The 22,056-nt window shown below is 42.6% G+C and overlaps 1 long non-coding RNA gene across 2 annotated transcripts; it reads right to left on the bottom strand.

The window, feature by feature from the left end:
- Positions 1–703: 703 nt before the first annotated feature.
- On the bottom strand, positions 704–20,305 carry LOC139577866 (uncharacterized). 2 transcript variants are annotated; one of them, XR_011675448.1, is made up of 4 exons: positions 19,942–20,216; positions 7,218–7,739; positions 2,681–2,789; positions 704–1,216 (listed from the first exon to the last, which is right to left on the bottom strand). It is a non-coding gene; the product is annotated as an uncharacterized lncRNA (long non-coding RNA). The 2 variants fall into 2 exon arrangements; XR_011675447.1 differs by lacking the exon at positions 7,218–7,739 and having other exon boundaries at positions 19,942–20,305.
- Positions 20,306–22,056: the final 1,751 nt, after the last annotated feature.

The raw sequence follows: 22,056 nt of genomic DNA, 5'->3' as shown, positions 1-22,056 counted from the left end.
GTTCTTAGTGGGGGCTAGGTACCCCCTAGTACCCTATATATGGAGACTGTTTAGTGCCCAAAAAAGGGGTTAAATACATGTAAAAAAAACTGACTTCAGAACAAACGTCCTTTAGATTTTTTGGGGGGGACTCTCCGTTGTTCCATCTCATGAGTTTGTTATTCAATGTGTTTGTATGGGCCAATAGCACTAAGGCCAAATAAAAATGTTCCTCAAACTTTTTTGCATATTTTTGGGATACTTCAAGGGGTCTTAAAATTCAAAATCAAACAGCAAAATTATCCTTGGTATGACCTTCTTAAAAAAAATCCATAGAGTTTGAAGAACCCCTCGGCTTAGACAGGGCTTAGAGAGAAATATACTTTTTAGCAAACACTTTTATCCAAAGCGACTTAGTCATGGGTGCATACATTTTTACATATAGTTGGTGATGGGAATGGAACCCACTACGCTGGTGTTACAAGCACCATGCCTTATTAACTGAGCTGCAAAAGACCACTCTTATGGGTTAATAATTTGCATTTTAAATTAACTGTCTTGTGTCTTGAACTACTCCAGGATAAAATGTTCACAATGTTGTCTCATTTCATAAAGATTTTTTAAATCTATAATTATTTTATAACAAACATAAAAAACGAATGTATTAGTTCAATGATTATTTAAATTGTAGGTATATGTAAAAACTAGTACATCTACTAGTACATTCCATATTATTATTTTCAAATTGTTTATTTTCAAATTGTTTTAAATCTAGTTATCTTGTAACAATAAAAATAAACAAAACTATTCATCAATTGAACAGCAGAAGAATGATTATTATCCATGTCATCTATTTTGTGTATGTTAACGAAAATACAGTTGTGGCCCCTCTTCCGCCTCTTCCTGGGGTCATTTTGGATGAGGAGATGTATGGTGGAAGGGAATGGGTGGTCAAATGGGTGGTAGCTGAGTGAAGCGGCGGCCCTGGGGAAGGTAAATAGCACCTGTACATAGAAGGTAGTTGACGTTGTGCTGGCTGTTTGAAAGATTTTTCAACATGTTAGTCTATATGGTGAATTCTGTAAGTCGGTTGTTAGGTTTCTCTGCCATGCTTTTCATTCAGCGTCCCACTTCAACTCCTCCTTGAAGTGCCTCTGTGACTCCTCCAAGTGTGTTTTGACCATGGACGACACCTCCCTCACAGCCATCTGGAGCTTGTTCTTCTTTCTGGGACCACCTGGGGAGTAAATAAAGAAATGTATTACTGGTTTACAAGGCATAGAACATGGATAAAGAACATTTAAACCGGGCCATTTTTTGCATGTAGGCTAACCTACAGGACTGCAATAGGCTAGCATCCAGAAAGGGCTTAGCTAGCAAGCCCTGGATGATGAAAATGATGGAGTACTAGCTAATAGTTAGTTGATGGTTGAAAGTAGTAGATAGCTAGGTAGCTTTCATAGAAAATACATTTTGCCTGTCATCATTTGTGAAGACAACATGGGATTCCCTAGTTATTCTGGCATGTACCAAACCAAAGTGGTTCATGTCAGCTAGGCTAGGGATTGTCTTTAACGCCAACCTGGGATTCCCTATATTGTCATGATAGAGATGGAGGGAATCTCCTTGCTAGGTAGCTATCTCTATGACGTTAAATGCATGGGATCCTAAAGTAGGTTTACTTCATAAATGATGACAGACAGAATTTCCATCCTTGAAAAGTTAGCTAGCTAGTTAGGTTAGCTAGTTAACTATCTAGGTACTATTGTAACAGAGGAATGGTGTTTAGCTAGCTTAATAGGAAGGAAATTCCAGCTAGCTAATGTTAACTAACTTGATCCGGATTGCTGGCGAACTAACGTTAGCTGTTCCTTAACGCTCAATGATGGCCCTGCTTAAGATGATGTGAGCGATACCTCTAACGAGGTGTCAATATTGTGTCTGTGTCCTTACACATTAATTCCGCCTAGTCTTGCTCTGGTAGCAGGTTAGCCCCCATTAAATTGACTGGCTGAGCACTGACCTGGTGCCCCCAAATCTGACCGAACAGATCAAAGTGGGCCTTCCTGATCCGACCACTTATATTATTGTTGTCCCCGATGTTGTGACTTCAGTTTTGAAATGATTTTGGGGGTTTTTGTTCAGTGATTCCTCGGTCTGCCAAAAGCCTTTCCAGCTGCCCATAGACAGCTGAGTCCCTGGCGGTCCTGTCAATTTGGGCAGTTATTAACTCATCTACCGTTAGATGAAGAAGAGTTACTTCACTCTTACTCCAGGTCGCAACACTATCATTCACTATTTTGTTGTTTTGAAGTTTTTTTTAATGGAAAGGTAGCCAGATGTGTTTTCTTTCTAAATGTCTTGGTACGTATTAGTTATGGTATTTAACAAACGAACACATTTTAGGAGAGAGTGGAGAGGGATCTGCACGCAGCAGGCAGGCAGCTTGCAATTAATTGATTGACTGTGATGGATGTGGAAATGGATGGTGGCTGAGTGAAGCGGCAGCCCTGGGGAGGTAAATAGCACCTGTACATAGAAGGTGATTGAAGTTGTGCTGGCTGTTGAAAGATTTTTCAACATGTTCCCCAACTCTAGCACCATGTTCGTCTGTATGGTGCCCGTCTGCATTAGCCTCTTCCTCTGAATTCTGTAAGTCGGTTGTTAGGTTTCTCTACCATGCTTTTTGTCAGCGTCCCACCTCATCTCCTCCTCGAAGAAGCGCCTCTCTGACTCCTCCATGTGCCTTGTGACCATGGACGACACCTCCCACACAGCCATCTGGAGCTTGTTCTTCTTTCTGGGACCACCTGGGGAGTAAATAAAAAAATGGATTACTGGTGTACAAGGCATATAACATGGATAAAGTGCATTAAACTGAGGTAAAAAAAAATGGGTAACAGCTGTAATGAATTGGGATTTGGTTCTTGCATGTAGGCTAGGGTATATGACAGCAATAGGCTAGCATCCAAAAGGGTTTAGCTGTCTAGCCCTGGGTGATTAAAATGATGGAGTACTAGCTAATAGTTAGATGATGGTTGCAAGTAGTAGCTAGCTAGGTAGCTTTCATAGAAAGGACATTTTGCCTGTCATCATTTGTGAAGACAACATGGGATTCCCTAGTCTGGGTGATACCAAACCAAAGTGAGTCATGTCAGCCAGGCTAGGGATTGCATTTAACGGCAACCTGGGATTACCTGCATTGCCATGATTGAGATGGAGGGAATCTCCTTGGCGATAAGGGTAGTAGCTAGCTAGCTATCTCTATGACGTTATATGCAGGGGTTCCTAAAGTAGGTCTACTTCATAAATGATGACTTTCCATCATTGAAAAGTTAGCTAGCTAGTTAAGTTAGCTAATTAACTAGCTAGGTACTATTGTGACAGAGGAACAGAGGAATGGTGTTTAGCTAGCTTAATGGGAAGAAAATTCCATCTAGCTAATTTTAACTAACTTGATCTGGATTGCTGGGGAACTAACGTCAGTATCTGTTTCGGGTCTAAAATGCGGCAAAAAAATAATTAAGTGACATTCTATTCAAACAGACGCCTTGTTGAACTCGCCACAGGACAACCTGGAAAACCTGAGTTTTCAGCAGCACCAACACCCATGAAACATCTAGGTCATTGGGGTTTCAAGAGGGCACCTTCCACCATCAACATTTTGTTGATTGAGCCACAACTCAAGAAGAGTCAACAGTGGATTATGGCATCCCAGATCCACTCCTCTTTATACCTCCCCCAGCCTCCTTCTTGACAACATTGGGACCCAGCTGGAGCCTTCAGCCAGGGCCACTAGCTTTCAGCAGCTCCTGAAGTCACAAATCCACAGCACCCAACTTCCACTGGCCAGATCTTCAGTTTCCAGGCCCACTGCTCTGTGCAGTTTGGTTCTTCTTGTCGATAGTGGATTCATGTTAAAAACCTCAAACTCTGAAGCCCTCTGGGGAAATATTTGTAAACAATGCATAATATTGTATTCTACCCTCATAAAGTACTTTTCTGTTTCGAAGCTGTAAGTCCCACAGATGCTTAGTATTGTTAGAAAGGCAATAACTGAAAGATTCCGATAAAGGTGAAAAATACAGAGCCTGAGTCTAGTTTCGAAATAAAATGTCACCAATTACTGTTCTAAAATGTAATTTTTCCCCAAATCTTTTACCTCTCTAAACATGTGCAAATTCCCTGAGGAACACAGCCATTTTAAAAGTGTAGGGCTTGTGCATGCCTGCATTTGTCATCTTACAGGAATAATTTGCATACATATGAGGAGAATGCTGAAGCCTTTACCTATCCATTGATATATCCCCTGTATGATTCCCAGTTCATACACTAGAGAGCAGTAGGAGATCCCATGATGCCTCTTAGCCACTTACTGCAGAACCAGTTGTGTCTGGTTTGGGTAGTGAGTCACTGAGACAAAATGGCTGAACGGATTTTCAAGCCTGACATCTTAAAATGACACTAGCAATCGGGGCTTTCAAGTTAGGGGTTCGTTTTGTAATATAAGGCACAGGTGAGGAAACTCCAAACATATTTTCCTATTCACTTTTCCTGTTGTAAACAATTAAACAATGAGCTAGATCAACGGTGCATGGGGAGGATGCAAACGAGGTAATATGGATGGAGAGGGAAATGCACAATTACTGTCAGGTTGTACCCTTTCCATGATTACTAAATGCTTGTACTTTTGGTGGCTTGACCTACTTTGCATACTCTATGAATATGACCATAGCACATGGATTTATGGCCTTCATGGGGGAGGCGGGGGGGGTTGTGGAGATTCTCATGTCATTGCCAGCTGTAAGATCAGAGTTTAACAGGTTGATGAAGTACATTTTCCTCCAAACAATGTAAAATGCTTTGAGCACCTGGAAAAGCTTAATATAAATCAAAACCATTGATGAATTCCTAAATGTGTACATACAAATACAGACATGGTGAGAATCATGCCGGTTTATTTTGGGTTTGAATTTTCTCACTTTACTGTCTAGTGAACTAAGTACCTAAACGTTTTCTGCTAAGTCTATGGGGGGGAAGAGTGTTGTCGACGCGCAGCGGGGTGTCGGGGAAACGAGGCAAACGCATGGCCACAAGCTAACACCGCAGCTGGCTGTTTCCAAAACATTGCAAATTATTCATAAACGTGAGCTTGCGTTATTGAATAACTTAAAACCCGAAAAAGATCCGAAGACATGACTCATTCAGCAGCATTGTGAGAAAAGGTGGACTCGTTGTTGTTGTTGTTGTTTCCAGGCTAATATGATGATTCAACACAGGTGTGGGGAGAGGAATTTTAACAACAGCCCAAAAACATGTTAAACGGATTGATAATAATCCATACTCCATCTTTTCGAAGAAAACTTTAGTTAGCAGTGAGTACACTTTTGGGACTATTCCATTGGGCCAGACTACGCATATTGAGCACCTGTACAGTATTTGAAGGGGGGGGGGGGGGGGGAATACTATTTTGACCAATAAGGGCTGATACTGATAAGAACATTCTGTCTCCAAACCACTTTCAAATAGGGCCCCATGTATAGCATCCCCTGTGAGTGTTCCCCATTTTGACGTTGACATTGGCCAAATGGCCTCCTATTCTCTACATAGTGCACTATTTCTGACCTGGAAAATAGGGTGCCATTTGAATGCCACACTGCTATCTCTACCTCTGGGGTTCAAATGTTGTGACCACCGCAAAGCACGTCCACCCGGCCTTAAAAAATGACTTCTCCCCCAGGCCAGAGCTACAATAACTTATGTAAAAAAATCGATGCAAGGAAAACTTTGGTAAGTCCTCAATAGGGACGGTGGACAACCAACGGCGGTATTGTCAGAAAGACAAATTCCTCATGCGGTACTGGGCCTCCTTTCATTAATATATACTAAAACATATCCCACTGCCATCTGTTTAAAGATGACACAAATGGGTTTGGTTTTGTGTGCGTTAGGCACTCAGGCAGCAGGGAGCTCATCTGAACCTACACTACGGGCCGATTAAGCCTTTGTTATCATTTATGTCGAATGCCCCTTTGGCTCTGCTAATAGCGTCCGTTTTGCCTCCAACAGGGAATTGACAACGGCGATGCCAGGAGCTCTGGAAGGATGAGGCATTGTTGGAAGGCTCGGGGAATCCTATTTGGTAGAGAGCGTGTCGCGTGTTGTACTGTGTTGTGTTGAGAGAGAGACTGGGGATGCCAATCCAGTCATTGAGAAGTGCTGGAGAGCACTGGGAGATCAGTGTGTGGCTGCTGAATGACAGATGTGTGAAATTGCATTGTCAAGGTTGACAGCTGGGTAACTGGGCGGCTTCAGCTTGGAAGGATAATGGCATTTCACTTAGAGGGCTGCTGGTATGGGAGTATGTGGTGATGTGCTAAGTACGTAGTTTGAATACCAGTGTGGAGGATGATTGGGGGGACACTGCCAAAAGTGAAACCTAAGCAAGCCTAAATCTCTTATTTTGAGTGATAATTCACTTAAGGAAAAAATTCACTTAAAATATGTTTTTCTTTTCAATTATCACTCAAAATAGGAGATTTAGGCTTGCTTAGGTTTCACTTTTTACAGTGTAGGCCTTGAACTGCAGTACATTGCACAATCATGATCCATTTATTTGCTGTTGCTACTGTAAGTAGAAGGTAAGAACATTTAATACGATTATACCATGCTGCTCACTCTAGAGTAGACTGATGATGTATAGAGTACATTTACAGTATGCAGGATATGACACGTTGAGTGGTTTATGCGTTCGCTTTGAATGAGTCAAGATTGGAAGACTGAGTGATGTGATTGCCGTACAGTACACGATAACATACACAAAAGGTGCCGTTGCCAGTCATTCAACACATTTTCTCAAAGTGGATAGACGCTCTCCCCTTGCCCATTCAGTTAACGTCCTTCTGCTGATTCAAAACAGAGCTCTTTGGATGCAAAAGCCCAGAGGAATGCACTGACGTACATTACAAAGCAAACTGTCGAGGGATACTCCCGAGGTCTGCACTATCGCTGCTATGCTTTCCATTTATTAGCCACCTCCATCAACCTCAATACTTTTGTCTTCCACCACTACAAATATAACCTCCAGGTCGATGGTGAATTTTGATCTGGGATGGTTTCTAGGATTCATGGCGGAGCTAGCTGAAAGGCAGTTTCCAAACAGAACCACTGGAGCAGGTACAAAACATTTGGATGTATGTGTGCTGTGTGCGTGGGGCCCTGGCTGTGGTGTCGCTCACCGTAGAGGCTCGTAAAGGGAGCTAATTTTTCATAATCAGTGCCTGTTCCACAGATGTCAGGCCTTAAGTAACCATGGACCACGGAGGAAGAAAGCGTTGAAGTTTCTGGTTGAGTGACAAGGGCTGGTTAGAGAGGGAGAGAGGAGAAAGAGGATGAGAGAGACTTTGAAAAAAGAGAAAAAAGGGGAGTGAGGCAGGAGGGAGGGGAAAGAGAGACTGGGTGAGAGAAAGACACCGCGAGAGGAAGAGAGAGAGAAAAAACAAGAGAGAGGGAGAGGGAAAGTAATTACATTTGAGACCCTGGTGCAATACGAAACCTTCTTAATGTCAGGCCTGATGAAGGAGAGTGCCCCCATGCCTCCACGCCTCTCCCTCCACGGTGTTGCATCTCGAGTGTTGGTCAATTAAAGCGGCGGTCACGGATGACTGGAGCTGGCAGGCAGGCAGTGGCGTGCTACGTGAGATTTGAAGGCACCGTGCTCGGTGGGTCGTGGTCACCCATGGATAGCCTGATAGGTCTCTCTGTGGAATGTAGATGAGGACTGTCTTATTCCTCTGTTCTCTCCTCCACTTCTCTGTATGCATCCCAAATTGCACCCTATATAGTGCACTACTTTTGACCAGAGCTCTAATGGGCCCAGGTCTAAATGAGCTTTTTATTAGGGAAATAGGGTGCCATTTGGGACGCACACCCTCTCTAACTCGTCTACTTCCCTCGTCTTCCCTCTTTCTCCATTCTCCCCATTTGCTTTTCCTATCTCCTCCCCCATGCTTTGGATTAGCTTCCTCAAGCCCAGCGTTTCCTCCTCCCCTTGCATACCTCTTTTTCTGGACTCAACAGCTAATAGAAAATGAGGTGGAAAAAACTGTCCATCACACACACACACACACATTATATATGAGGGTAATAACACACAAAGACAATGTTACTTGTGGGAAACAACAGCTAGTTGAGCATACAACCAGGTCTTCAGGAGGCCTATAGATACAGTACAATATCTCCATGTACAATGTCATGACAGCCTCTAGTCACAACACAAGCGTTTCTCAAACTCGGTCCTCGGGACCCCTAGTGGGTGCACGTTTAGTTTTTTGCCCTAACACTACACAGCTGATTCAAATGATCAAAGCTTGATGATGCATTGATTATTTGAATCAGCTGTGTATTGCTATGGCAACAACTAAAACATGCACCCCCTAGGGGTCCCGTGGGCCGAGTTTGGAAAACCCTGCACAACACGCTAAGACAATTCCAACATTTCACTAATCTGATCACCATCCAACACTGCCATAGCCCTATGTCTTTTTTGGATATAAAAATGTATCACTAGCCCCTTTAAACAATGGCACTTAATATAATGTTTACATACCCTACATTACTCATCTCATATGTATATGTATATACTGTACTCTATATCATCTACTGCATCTTGCCATCTTTATGTAATACATGTATCACTAGCCACTTTAAACTATGCCACTTTATGTTTACATACCCTACATTACTCATCTCATATGTATATACTGTACTCTATACCATCTACTGCATCTTGCCTATGCCGTTCTGTACCATCACTCATTCATATATCTTTATGTACATATTCTTTATCCCTTTACACTTGTGTGTATAAGGTAGTAGTTGTGGAATTGTTAGGTTAGATTACTCGTTGGTTATTACTGCATTGTCTGAACTAGAAGCACAAGCATTTCGCTACACTCGCATTAACATCTGCTAACCATGTGTATGTGACAAATAAAATTTGATTTGATTTGATGTCTACATCCTAAATGCCACCCTAATCCCTATTGACCATAGGGCTCTTGTCTAACGTAGTGCACCTTGTAGGGAATGGGATGCCATTTGAGAAGCAGTCTATCCATCTTCAGGGAGTCAGAGAACTTAAGTGAGGCCTCCATCTGTTGAATTGGGAAGTGTCAAAACTTTGAGCTGTGGACTGATCCCGGGACAAAATCCCACGTCTCCTTTGGTAATGAATTGTAATCACGCTAATTAGGAAAGTATAGCCAGCGGCGGTTAGCAGCTGGAATGTCCTAATCAGACTGACGTATGGTTTTGTCATGTCTCTGCTCTGTTCGGCCTCTGAGGGGTTGGATCTGGTGGGGTTGTGGCTTAAATCACACTGGGGATATGTCCCAATTGGCATCCTATTCCCTGTATATTGGACTACTTTTGACCAGAGCCCTATGAGCCCTGGGCAAAAGTTGTGCCCTATAAACGGAATAAGGTACCAGTTGGGACGCAGATACCCGTCTCTGACGGTCACTTCTGCTCTGAGAGATAGGCATCCCTTCACTGGAGTAATTGGATACGATGAGGGAGAGTGCATACTCACACACGTTCAATGTGCACGTGCATACGAGTAGATGCAACAAGCACATGCACGTGCACGTACATGCACAATTTATACCAGTGAGCATGGATACTCACTGGTATAAATGTATGTACACCCCCACAGACACATTCATAGAAATACAGAAACTAAACCAACATGTACATACACACTTTCTCCCTCTTTCCACAGCTACACATTGGATGCGATTGACAAATGCACCAGGCAACTGCACACATAAGTGGGGAGAGCACCGCCTGGCATCCAGGGTGTCGGAGTCACTAAACACTGGCTATAATAGAGGCCATGGATCAGCCTGGACACCCCCCCCCCCCCCCCTATCGCTACAACGCTGCATTCCATCAGGGCTTTATCTGTTTATCTTTTTATTTGCCATTATCGAGCATGGCGGCAGGAAAGGCAACGGAAAGCGGCAAAGGTACGGCGCCTTGCTCGACCTGTTAACAATGTCAGGCTAAAGTTGTTTCACACAAATACTGCTCATTCATGTAAACTGATAATGCTTATATTCCTGTATGTCCATGCTTTTGAGTGGTGGCCAGGTGTATTCTCGTGTGTCTGTGTGTATGAGCCAGGGCGTGCTCAAACGCTATGTGGCGCCACATACCTGCTAAAGTGTGCTAATTTCAAGCCTGGCGGAACAGTAGTAAGGGGGAAGAGAGAAACTAACAAGGAGCGTCAGAGGAAATTGTAAAACCCCAAAATTATAAAAGGCGGTGAGGAGGAAGGAGAGAGAAGGAGAGCGTTTCCCACGTTACGTGAGAGGGTAGGATTGCATTAAACGCCCTGATGGGTTTAAAGTGTCGGATAGTGCCAGGCGTCGGCGTGGCGGCGCCTCCACATTTCATCAGCTCTTCGGTGGGAGGGGGATTGGATATACACCGACGCACGGTCTTTCAATTAACCCCGGGCCCCTCATTCCATTCGGCACAGGCAAGACTCGGCTGACCTTTTTCGAGATTGATGGCGCAATGAAAGTGACAAGGTTATGAAAATATAGGCCACCCCTCTGACAGGGATGCGAGTGGAGAGGCCTTTTGACTAACCTTTAACGGGTTACACATGGCCATTATACTGGGCATCAAGAGAGGATGGCATTGAGAGACGGAGACCCTTGTAGGTTCGGCCCTAATTTATTTGCTCTCTGTCACCTTCGACCGCATGGCAAATGGCTCAAATGGCTCAAAACACAAAACACAAAAGACAATGCCCAAAGACCAGTCAGCCTTCCCCTCTCTGAGGGGCCAAAAACGTATCTCCCTACAGTATCCAGAGGACTGATAATACTATAGTATTCATGTCTAGTATATACTGTATCTGAAACATATCCCCTAAGGAGGACTCTGATGCCATCTATATGGATGTACTGTATAATCTCTGTGGTAACTTGTAGTTGTTCCGACGTGAACTCTGACGACACAGTATGCAACTGTCCTCTCAGGAATGTTGTCTTATCTCTATTGTAACCAGCCCACCCACTCCCTCAGGTCATCCCACATAGATGTGACCCCCTTCCTAGAGGATGTTGGCTGGTTTGATCTGATTGGATATCTTAGTTGTACTACCTTAGGTTTGGTCTGTGGATTGGTCAACAATTGTTTTTGAATTCTAAACAAGTCAGATCTGGAATAAATGGAATGGTTTGTTGTTCCCTCTCTTCTCCTGTATCCTGCCCATGGAATAAGGTTGTATGGACATGTTTATTTTGTGAGCTACCAAGGCCTATGGCCTGAGAATGTCTGATTAGTTCATGCTTTATCTAAGTTAACTTTAAGATCTGTATGCCTAGAATAATTCCTTGTAATGAATGTTAATGCTTTGTAACTTAAGTGTCATGCCTTGTATGTGAATCCATTCATTTGACAAAGTAATTAAATACACTTATATTTAGAATTCGCTTCTCATGACCATTTCTTGATATTAGTCAGCTGAATGCATAATACTTGATTGCACATGGTTTTACTATAATATCAAATGGAGTCAGATAGTCAGGTTTATCAAACGTAGATCGTTAAGTATTATTTAGCGCTACAGTAAATGGCGACCTCTGACCTCTTGTTGCATCTTGAAAGAGAATGCGTCTGAATATAAACCGTGTAGCTATTCCCTCCGCAAGGCAATCAAACAAGCGAAATGCCAGTACAGGGACAAGGTGGAGTCGCAATTCAATGGCTCAGACACGAGACGTATGTGGCAGGGTCTACAGGAAATCACGGACTACAAAAAGAAATCCAGCCACATCACGGACACCAACGTCTTGCTTCCAGACAAACTACACACCTTCTTTGCCCACTTTGAGGATAATACAGTGCCAACGTCGCGGCACGCTATCAAGCACTGCGCCCCCCCCCCCTCTCCTTCTCCTTGGCTGACGTGAGTAAAACATTTAAACGTGTTAACCCTTGCAAGGCTGCTGGCCCAGACGGCATCCCTAGCCGCGTACTCAAAGCATGCTCAGACCAGCAGGCTGTTGTGTTTACGGACATATTCAATCGCTCCCTATCCCAGTTTGTTGTCCCCACATGCTTCAAGATGGATACCATTGTTCCTGTACCCAAGAAGGCAAACATAACTGAGCTAAATAACTACTGCCCCATAGCACTCACTTCTGTCATCATGAAGTGCTTTGAGAGACCTGTCAAGGATCATATCACCTCCACCTTACCGGCCACCCTTGACACACTTCAGTTTGCATACCACCCCAACAGGTCCATAGACGACGCAATCGCCATCGCATTTCACACTGCCCTATCACATCTGGACAAAAGGAATACCTATGTAAGAATGCTGTTCATTGACTACAGCTCAGCATTCAACACCATAGTACCCTTCAAGCTTATCATCAAGCTGGAGGCCCTGGGTCTCAACCCCTGCCCTGTGCAATTGGGTCCTAGACTTTGACGGGCCGCCCCCAGATGGTGAAGGTAGGAAACAACATTTCCACTTCGCTGATCCTCAACACTGGGGCCCACAAGGGTGCATGCTCAGCCCCCTCCTGTACTCCCTGTTCACCCACGACTGCGTAGCCATGCACGCCTCCAACTCAATCATCAAGTTTGCAGACGACACAACAGTAGTGGGTTTGATTACCAACAACGACGAGACAGCCTACAGGGAGGAGGTGAGGGCACTCGGAGTGTGGTGTCAGGAAAACAACCTCTCACTCAACGTCAACAAAACAAAGGAGATGATCGTGGACTTCAGCAGAGGGAGCACCCCCCCTATCCACATCGAAAGGACAGCAGTGGAGAAGGTGGAAAGTTTTAAGTTCCTCGGCGTGCACATCACAGACAAACTGAAATGGTCCATCCCACACAGACAGCGTGGTGAAGAAGGCGCAACATTGACTCAGTACCGGTATCCTCTGTATATAGACTCGTTATTGTTATTTTATTGTGTTACTTTCTATTTTATTTGTTTGTTTAGTGAAGTATTTAGTAAATATTTTCTTAAATCTATTTCTTGAACTGCATTGTCGTTTAAGGGCTTGCAAGCATTTCACGGTAAGGCCTCCACCTGTTGTATTCGGCGCATATGACAAATAAAATGTGATTTGATCTTATGGATCATTTGTAGTATTATTGATAACTCTGGAAGTCTGGTCCGGTTCGAGTGAGTTATTTTTTTCTTCTAGCTTTTTGCATTTTGGAACAGTGCACATGCGCATGTAAGTCTAATGTAAAACATTTAAGTATCCTTCAGTGTTGTATAACTGCTGGGCTTCAGGAGGTTATTATTAATTCCCCGATATACACTGAGTGTACAAAACATTATGAACACCTGCTCTTTCCAGGACACAGACTGACCAGGTGAATCCAGGTAAAAGCTATGATCCCTTATTGATGTCACTTGTTAAATCCACTTCAATCAGTATAAATGAAGGGGAGGAGACAGATTGCATTTTTAAGCCTCGAGACAATTGAGACATGGATTGTGTATGCCTGCCATTTAGAGGATGAATGGGTAAGAAATAAATAGTTAAGTGCCTTTGAAGGGGGTATGGGAGTAGGTGCCAGGTGCATTGGTTTGTGTCAAGAACTACACCGCTGCTGGGTTTTTCATGCTCAACAGTTTTCCCGTGTGTATCAAGAAGTGCCCACCACCCAAAAGATGGTACACAGTGTATAACGAACACGTAGCCTACTTAATGGATAAGGTGCAAGCTACAGACCTTTTCCAGTTAAGTGAATCTTGTATTCATGATTCGGCTCAACAATTGATCAAGAAGGATAAGAATGGTCTTAGTATTAATCTGACAAGCGAATACTTGATTACTGCTAAACAATTGCCATGCATAAAAAGGAGGTGGAGAAAAAACACATTCTAGGAGGTTAGTGTGCATTTGCTGAGCAATCAACAAAATCATTTATTTTTTTTGCATTTTAGAACTCCTCTCTGACGAGATGCGTTCCAAAAAACTATTCTTGTTGAAATAAACATGAGCAAAATGTTGAAAATGTTGCCCCCTTAGAGCGTCAATGTAAAGTGCTAGAAAAAAGTGGTGTTGGCCTCTCAGGCAACAGTGGAGAGCGCAGCTGCACTCCGGGAAAACACTTTCTGCCGACCTCATATTCGAACTCTCAGCCGCTGCTGTACTCCTCATAGACTCGCGAGTCCATTTAGGGCAGTAGCAGCTCATTTTTCAGTCATTAGGACGTTGGCAAACAATGCAGGCACATCTGTCATTTTGCACCGGTTAACACCCAATGAGACCACCTCTCACCAAAATAGCATCGGACCATTCCCAGTGAAATCTCTATTCACACCATAATGGGAACAGGTGAAGACCCAGTATAATGTGTATGGTATAGAAATGTGAGATGTATGGGAAGCACTTTTGGCTCTCAATTCAAAATGAAATTGCCCAGAGAGCCACGGATGATTTCAACCATGGCACAATTGTCGACCAGCTGTCGACAATGAAACCAATGCAGACATTTTAGAGTGGCTCAAAGCAAACTTGCTCGCTCTTCGGGGCTCCTTCTCATGCAGACTGGACTAGGGTCATGGCCTGTAAGCAGGGCACGCAAGAACCTTTCGAGCTGTACACAGTGCGACTGTGGAAACTATTTTATGAATGTTCTGGCCAAGAAACCCTATCACGTGACCGTGACGTGCTACGGACAATGCAAACACGCAACTCTGGCTCCCCACCTGAGTAAAGCATTAGACTTGGGGGGGTTTCTGCAGATAACACATTCTAAGAAATTGTTACAGGGGCCACTAATATTGAATCTAGGACAGGATATCCCAAACTAGGCATGTTCTGTTGCCTCTAAATATGTTATCCCTAAACAGAACACTACACAGTGTACTCACTGCAAACAAACAGGACATATCGTGAAAACTGGTTGGGACTTGGGAAGGGGCCCTGCCCCCAGGCATTTCGGCCAAGGTGTAGACTCTTATACTCCCAGTCAATGTACTGCCTGTCACAGGACGGGTCATCTAGCATCGAAGTGTTGGAACCTTGTATTCGGGAATATACCTATCTTTATGCAAATGTTTCTGTCCCTGGTGGCAGCCACATCCTTGCCTTTCTCCAGCAACCAGACAGGCCAAGCTACAGAGCTCAGACATTTTTGTTCTACATTTGTTTGCTTGTTGTTATAAAGATGAAAGATGAAGATGAAGTTTTTTCTCAATTTCCACCTGACTGACGTGCCCAAAGTAAACTGCCTGTTGCTCAGGCCCTGAAGCCAGGATATGCATATAACTGGTACCATTGGAAAGAAGACACTTTGAGGTTTGTAGAAATGTTAAAATAATGTAGGAGACTATAACCCAATAGATATGGTATGAGAAAAATCCAAAGAAAAACCAACCAGAATTTTTGTTGTTGTTGAGAGCCCATGCTCTTACAATGGAAAGTATAGGGAAATAATTACATCTAGCTCCCAGTATGCAATTCCTATGGCTTCCACTGGGTGTCAGCACTCAATGTTCAAAGTTTCAGGCTTGTTTCTTCCAAAACGAGTAAGAATAATGAGTTTTACTGCAGGGACACAGTCTTGGAAATTCGTGTATGCGCGCGATGAAGAGGAGACGCACCTGCTAATATCGTTTTCATTTTGAACATACTTCTTTCCGTATGATGTATAATAGTTTGATTAGATTTTAGGGTATCTGAGGAGTCAATAGAAACGTACTTTTACTTGTTTTAATAAAGTTTAGCGGTAGATTTTTGGATTCCTTTCTCTGCATGTTGAACGAGTGGATTATTCAAATAGATGCCACCAACTAAACTGACTTTCTGGTTTATAAAGAAGGATTTTATCTAACAAAACGACACTAAATGTTATAGCTGGGACCCTTTGGATGACAAATCAGAGGAAGATTTTCAAAAAGTAAGTGAATATTTAAATGCTATTTGTGAATTTATGAAACCTGTGCCGGTGGAAAAATATTTTTGATGTGGGGCGCCATCCTCAAACAATCACATGGCATGCTTACGTGTGAATTCTACTGTAAATCGGACAGTGCAGTGAGATTAACAAGAATTTAAGCTTTCAACCGATATAAGACATTTGTATGTACAAAAAAGTTTATCCATAATGTTTATGATTATTTATTTGGATTTTAGGTAGTCACTGACAATATGGAAAGCTCAGTCCTTGCGCAAATTTATTTGCTTCGGCTCTACGCCCCTTTTATGTGCACAATAAAAGGGAATCACGTCAACCTGGTTGGTTTTCCATGCCAAACTCAGCTCTCAATATAAAACAGTGGATGTTAATGTGTTTTTAATGGGAAATTATGATTATTTAAAAAAAATTGAACTGACTTTGATAGAAGTCCTTGACCAAGACAACTCCTTCACTTTGTCCCATATATATAGGCCTACATTTGCACCATGTTACCGTATATGTTGCATGTCTTACTTGTTGAATGTTTCTGTCCTGTCTTGAGAACATTTTGCTTAAAGAATATGCTGACACCCTTACTAACACACAGCTAACATGTCTTGTTTTAGGTTTACGCTGAAACAATTCCAACCATTGTTTTATTTTAACCTTTATATAAAACTAGGCAATTCAGTGCTTTGGACACGTTAAATTGAACTGTTCTACCTTTGTTGTCACACACAATGCTAGACAAATTGGATTATGTGGATGTGCAAGGGACCAGTTAATGAGGACATGGCGCATATGGTAAAATCTTCCTGTTGACCACACCCACCTTGATGTGTGTGTTAAAGGTGAGGGGGGTATCTTATATCCTTCACTGAATTATTCCGATTTGATCTACACAAGCAGTGGGTGAGCTTTGGATTTCACTCAAGTTTATTTTAGAATTTTCCTATCATCCTCATCTGATAAGTGACTTGATTAATTTATCTTTGAAGGTGATTTTGTCAGGTTTAAAAAAATGTTTTTGTTGCATACAACTGCTCTGTCTCTATACCATTTAATCCATGTTTAATAAAGACGCGGTCAAGTCTCGACTTCCAGATCGGGTCTAAACACATTTCGGCACATTTACTTCGCAGACCCTCTGTTGGCTTAGAAATATGCTGTTTCTTTTCATCTAAACTCAATAATTGATCTTGGGGTGATTTTTTTTCTCCTCATGAATATGATTTTCATATTTTCAAGGCAAATCTCCTCCCAGAAGGTCGAGGCTATTTCAATCTGAACTTTTTCCCTTCCTCAAAGAAAAGTATAACTTAACACTCATGATAGAGTGTAACTTTAATAATACATTTAAACGCCTTTCATTCCATTTTATATTCATCTAATTAATACTTCATAAACTTTGAAGTTACCATTTGCCCAGACCAACCGATCTGACCATCATACAGAGCAAAACAGTGACTGGTAACGCTTGACTGTGATAATGTTTCACCAAATGTTGATAATTGATGTAATCTCTATGCCCTTAACAAAGAACAAAGATGTTTTATTGAGCTAAAGGGTTAAAGGAATGTGTACCTAGGGACATTTACATTTGTAAAGCACATTGTCAACACTCCCCCGGAAGATACTCCTGATGCCATGGGCCCAGGGACTAGAGGTTGGATTGCATAAAGTGGACTGAAGACTCAAGAATAAACTCTCATGTGGTGCAGGCCGTTTCTTCCTGTATTGGACACAGGCTATTCATGCACAATTATGTACAGCTTCTGTCCAAGGGGGATTTGTAGGTTTGGCCCTAATCTATGTGCTCTCTGTCACCTTCGTCTGTGTGACAAATGGTTCAACAAAACACAGAAGACAATGCCCAAGGACCAATCAGCCTTCCCCGCTCTGAGAGGCCAAAATGTATCTCTCTACTGTATCCAGAGGACTGACCATTGAATGTGTGATAGATACCAGACATGGATACTAGACATGGATACTATAGTATTATTATATCTCAAACTTGTCCCCTAAGGAGGACTCTGATGCCATCTATATAGATGTATCTGTGGTAACTTGTAGTTGTTCAGAGTGAACTGTGACGAAACCGTATGCAACAGTCCTCTCAGGAATGTTGTCTTATCTCTATTGTAACCAGCCCACCCCCTCCCTCAGGTCATCCCACATAGATGTGACCCCCTTCCTAGAGGATGTTGGCTGGTTTGATCTGATTGGATATCTTAGTTGTACCACCTTAGGTTTGGTCTGTGGATTGGTCAACAATTGTTTTTGAATACTAAACAAGTCAGATCTGGAATAAATGGAATGGTTTGTTGTTCTCTCTCTTCTCCTGTATCCTGCCTATGGAATAAGGTTAACTTTGCATGCAACCCAGGCCCTTGGCCTGAGTAGGTCTGATTAGTTGATACTTTTTCTTGTACATTAACCTTAAGATCAGCCTAGAATAATGCCTTGTAATGGCTGTTAATGCTTTGGAACTTAAGCTTAATGCCTTGTAATGTTATAGTTATTATAACTTGTATTTAGAATGTGCTTCTCATGACCATTTCTTAATATGAGTCGGCTAAAGGCATAATACTTGATTGCACATGGTTTTACTATGATATCAAATGGAGTCAGATAGTCCGGTTTATCAAATGTAGATTGTTAAATATTATTTAGCACTACACCCTCAAACGTCCGTGTTGCAACTCACAACGCACTGTGGGATGTGCATAATTGAGTCAGAGAATTCAGACCTTAAGAAATCAAATGTTCAATGATTATTCAGTTACCACAAATTGCATATGCAGATGCATTCCGATTAAGACATTAGATCAAGTGGTGTCATATGTTTGGCAGGAAATTACAGCGACAGCCAGGGTTTTTATCTTTAGGCTTTGTAGGCCTACAGTACATCATTCACCGCTAGGCCTGCATCCCAAATGGCACCCTATTCCCTATACAGTGCAGTATTTTTGACCAAAGCCCTATCAGCCCTGGTCAAAAGTAGTGCACTCTATAGGGAATAGGGTGCCATTTGAGAAGCAGCCTCTGTCTAAATGCTCGAAGGGCCTTTGTTCTGTGATATACATCACTGTTCTGAATAACCCATCTTTAATGTGGTGAGGAGGGGAGGGGGCGTCGCTATATTGCATTATGTTATTCATTTCGATCATTTACCACACAGGATCCCATGACACACATGCCAATATTGTCCCCCTTTATGCCTGCCATACGCTATTAAGCTAATAGTATTGGATTACTGCGCCATTGCCATTTCTGCACTTACTGCTGAGCACAAATGGCAATGATTTCCCCCGGCTCGATATGCAGTTGTTTGATTTCATCATTTATTCCTTGATAGTTAATTCAACCAGACGTGAGACACGGGGTGTACACAGTGGTACAGGGGATGGGTTGTTTAATTGAGGACCCGCCGCAACCGATTGCCCTTAGAACAACCATATTCATCAATTAAAATGGTCATAATAAGAGGGAGAAAAAATCCTATCAAAATGGAATCACTTGATGGAATGAAAATGATTTCTACGCATTGCTAAATGCATAAGAAAATGTACAGCTGTAGGTCTATAACTATCCTTCAGTCTACATAATGACAATCCCATGAGGGTTGTAGACCACACAAGCTGACTGCCCAACACATTTCAAAGCATTGCATATGACACAGGTGTCAAACTGATTCCATGGAGGGCTGTGTGTCTTCAGGTTTTCGCTCCTACCTTGTACTTGATTGATGAATTAAGGTCAACAAGTAAGGAACTCCCCACACCTTGTTGTCTTGGGCTTATTTGAAAGGAAAACACAAAAAATTGCAGACACTGGGCCCTCCATGGAATGAGTTTGACACTCAATATTGCCAACTACTGACTCCAAGAGAAACTCACACTGCACTGAAACACAGTCGACAATCGAGCTAAGTGTATCCACCATTGGAGGTTACATTTATTTACAGATACTCCTGATTCATAATTGGCATAAAGTAGTCCTCACCTCTCCACTGTGATAGCTGATGTGTGGTGAGGTGTGGATTGGAACCATTTCCCTGTTTGACTGCTAGGTTTTATGGGTATTATGACACCTCCACTGTGGGGCTCTATGGGTTGTAGCCTCAATGGTACTGCCCATTGTGTTACAGACACTATAATGGTACAGCTATAAAGATGAGTCCTCTATCTACCTGTATGGGTATTACCCAGCCCAGGTGGTATCCACCTAACTATGTTAAGAAATTGTCATCATACAAAAACCGCAGAACTCAAATGTAAAACAACAAAACAAAACTTCACCGAAGTACAACATAAACTTCAAATATCAGGCCAAAAAGTGGCTGCAGTCCTTTGTTGATAGTTGTCGTGATTGACAGCTGCATTAAGCTGTCAGCAAAGCTTGACAAGCCATAATTGCATGCACCTGTGCTGTGGCCTGATTGTAGGCTAATGGGACTTGTAGTGAGCAGGGTGGTGGCCCACAATGTCACACACACTATACAATTCGAGAGCTTGGGACTATAAGGTTTTATCTGCAAAAAGAGGATTTGAATGGTGTCAGCAATTGTATATTGTATTCTTTTGAATGTGAAAAACATGAATTGGGGTTTTTAGAATACTAAATAGGCAGATAACATCGAACAGAACAAGACTGTCAATAACAACATTTGGAGAAAAATGCAGATAGAACCTTATAGTCCTAAACTCTCGAATTTCAATTAATTATTACAGAGGCAGCTAAATAGGCTAAATCAGAGCTCTCCAACCCTGTTCCTGGAGAGCTACCATCCTGTACCCGATACTAACAATTAGCTGGTTGATAAGCTGAATCGTGTAAATTACAACTGGGGTTGAAGCGAAATCCTACATGAGGGTAGCTCTCCAGGAACAGGGTTGGAGAGCCCTGGGCTAAATGATCTTGTAAAGTCAATAGATTTTTCCATCAACAAGACCTTGTCTTAAGTGCAGTGCACAAGAATGTTATGTCTCATGGGTTTCATAACCACGTCTTTATAGCAATTCAATAATAATGAGACGGGATAGAGGAATCAGTTTAACCATTTATCTAGAGCGTGCTCATCTCAAAACAACCCCCATGATGCCCTGCGGCACAACCCCAATACACAACAACTCCTCCCCTCCTACATGAATTATTCCTATTCCTATGAACGGCAATTATGAACAACCTTACAAGTCAACGCATCATGGTGCGCGCCTTGAACGGAGACTTGTGGAGGCCCGTTGCATTAAAGACGTGTCTGAGGAATTGAAGAATGCACATTTGTACTTACGAACTCACAGTACGTAGTCCTTCAATTTCTGTAAGGTTGCATTCAAGTTCTGGAGATGGTCCTCCTTGTCCTTTCCAGTAATGAGGATGTCATTTCAGGTAGCATTGTGCTCCTGGCAATCCACTCAAGATTAGGTCCATCACCGTTCGGAACAGCGCTTAAAATGATAGACGAGCAGCTCCTTTGACTTTTCATCTACTGCATGTGCATCTGCAGGTAGGCTTGACAGAGGTCGATTTTGCTGAACTTTTGTGGTAGTGGATACTGCTCAGCGGACAACACAGCGCTAGCTGTGACTTTAGTCTCCACATATCCTGATTTAAAGTCTCCACATATCCACATATTCTCCACATATACCATCCTTGTTATTAAGGACTGGTATGATGGTATTACCCATTCACCCACTCTGACTGGCTCCAGTACTTTGTTCTTGACTAAGCGTACAAGTCAGCCTTGAGTTTTCGTCTCATAGCATAAGGTGCTTTCAGAAACTTTGGTTTGCTGTTTGGCTTAATGCTAAGCTTCACTGTAATGTCTTTCATGCTACCCAGCTCTCCATTAAATCATTCTCCATGTTTCTTTAAGAGGCCTGTGTCTCCATATGTCATTGTAGCACTGATGGCCAGTGTGATTTTCTCCAGCCATGAACATCCCAGTAGTGATGGATAGTCTCCTATCACCTCAGTGATGCCTCTCACCGCGACAGATTCACCTGTATAAGTCTTTAACACAATGTGTGCTGGCTGAAGTGGGAGGTGTTTTAGTGTCTTTTTGTAGACTATCTGACACAGGACACAGCTGCCCCTGTGTCAATCTCTATACGCACC

This window comes from Salvelinus alpinus, chromosome 6 (assembly GCF_045679555.1).
Source record: "Salvelinus alpinus chromosome 6, SLU_Salpinus.1, whole genome shotgun sequence".
Classification (NCBI taxonomy): Eukaryota; Metazoa; Chordata; class Actinopteri; order Salmoniformes; family Salmonidae; genus Salvelinus; species Salvelinus alpinus.
This window is presented reverse-complemented; position numbering and strand designations above follow the sequence as displayed.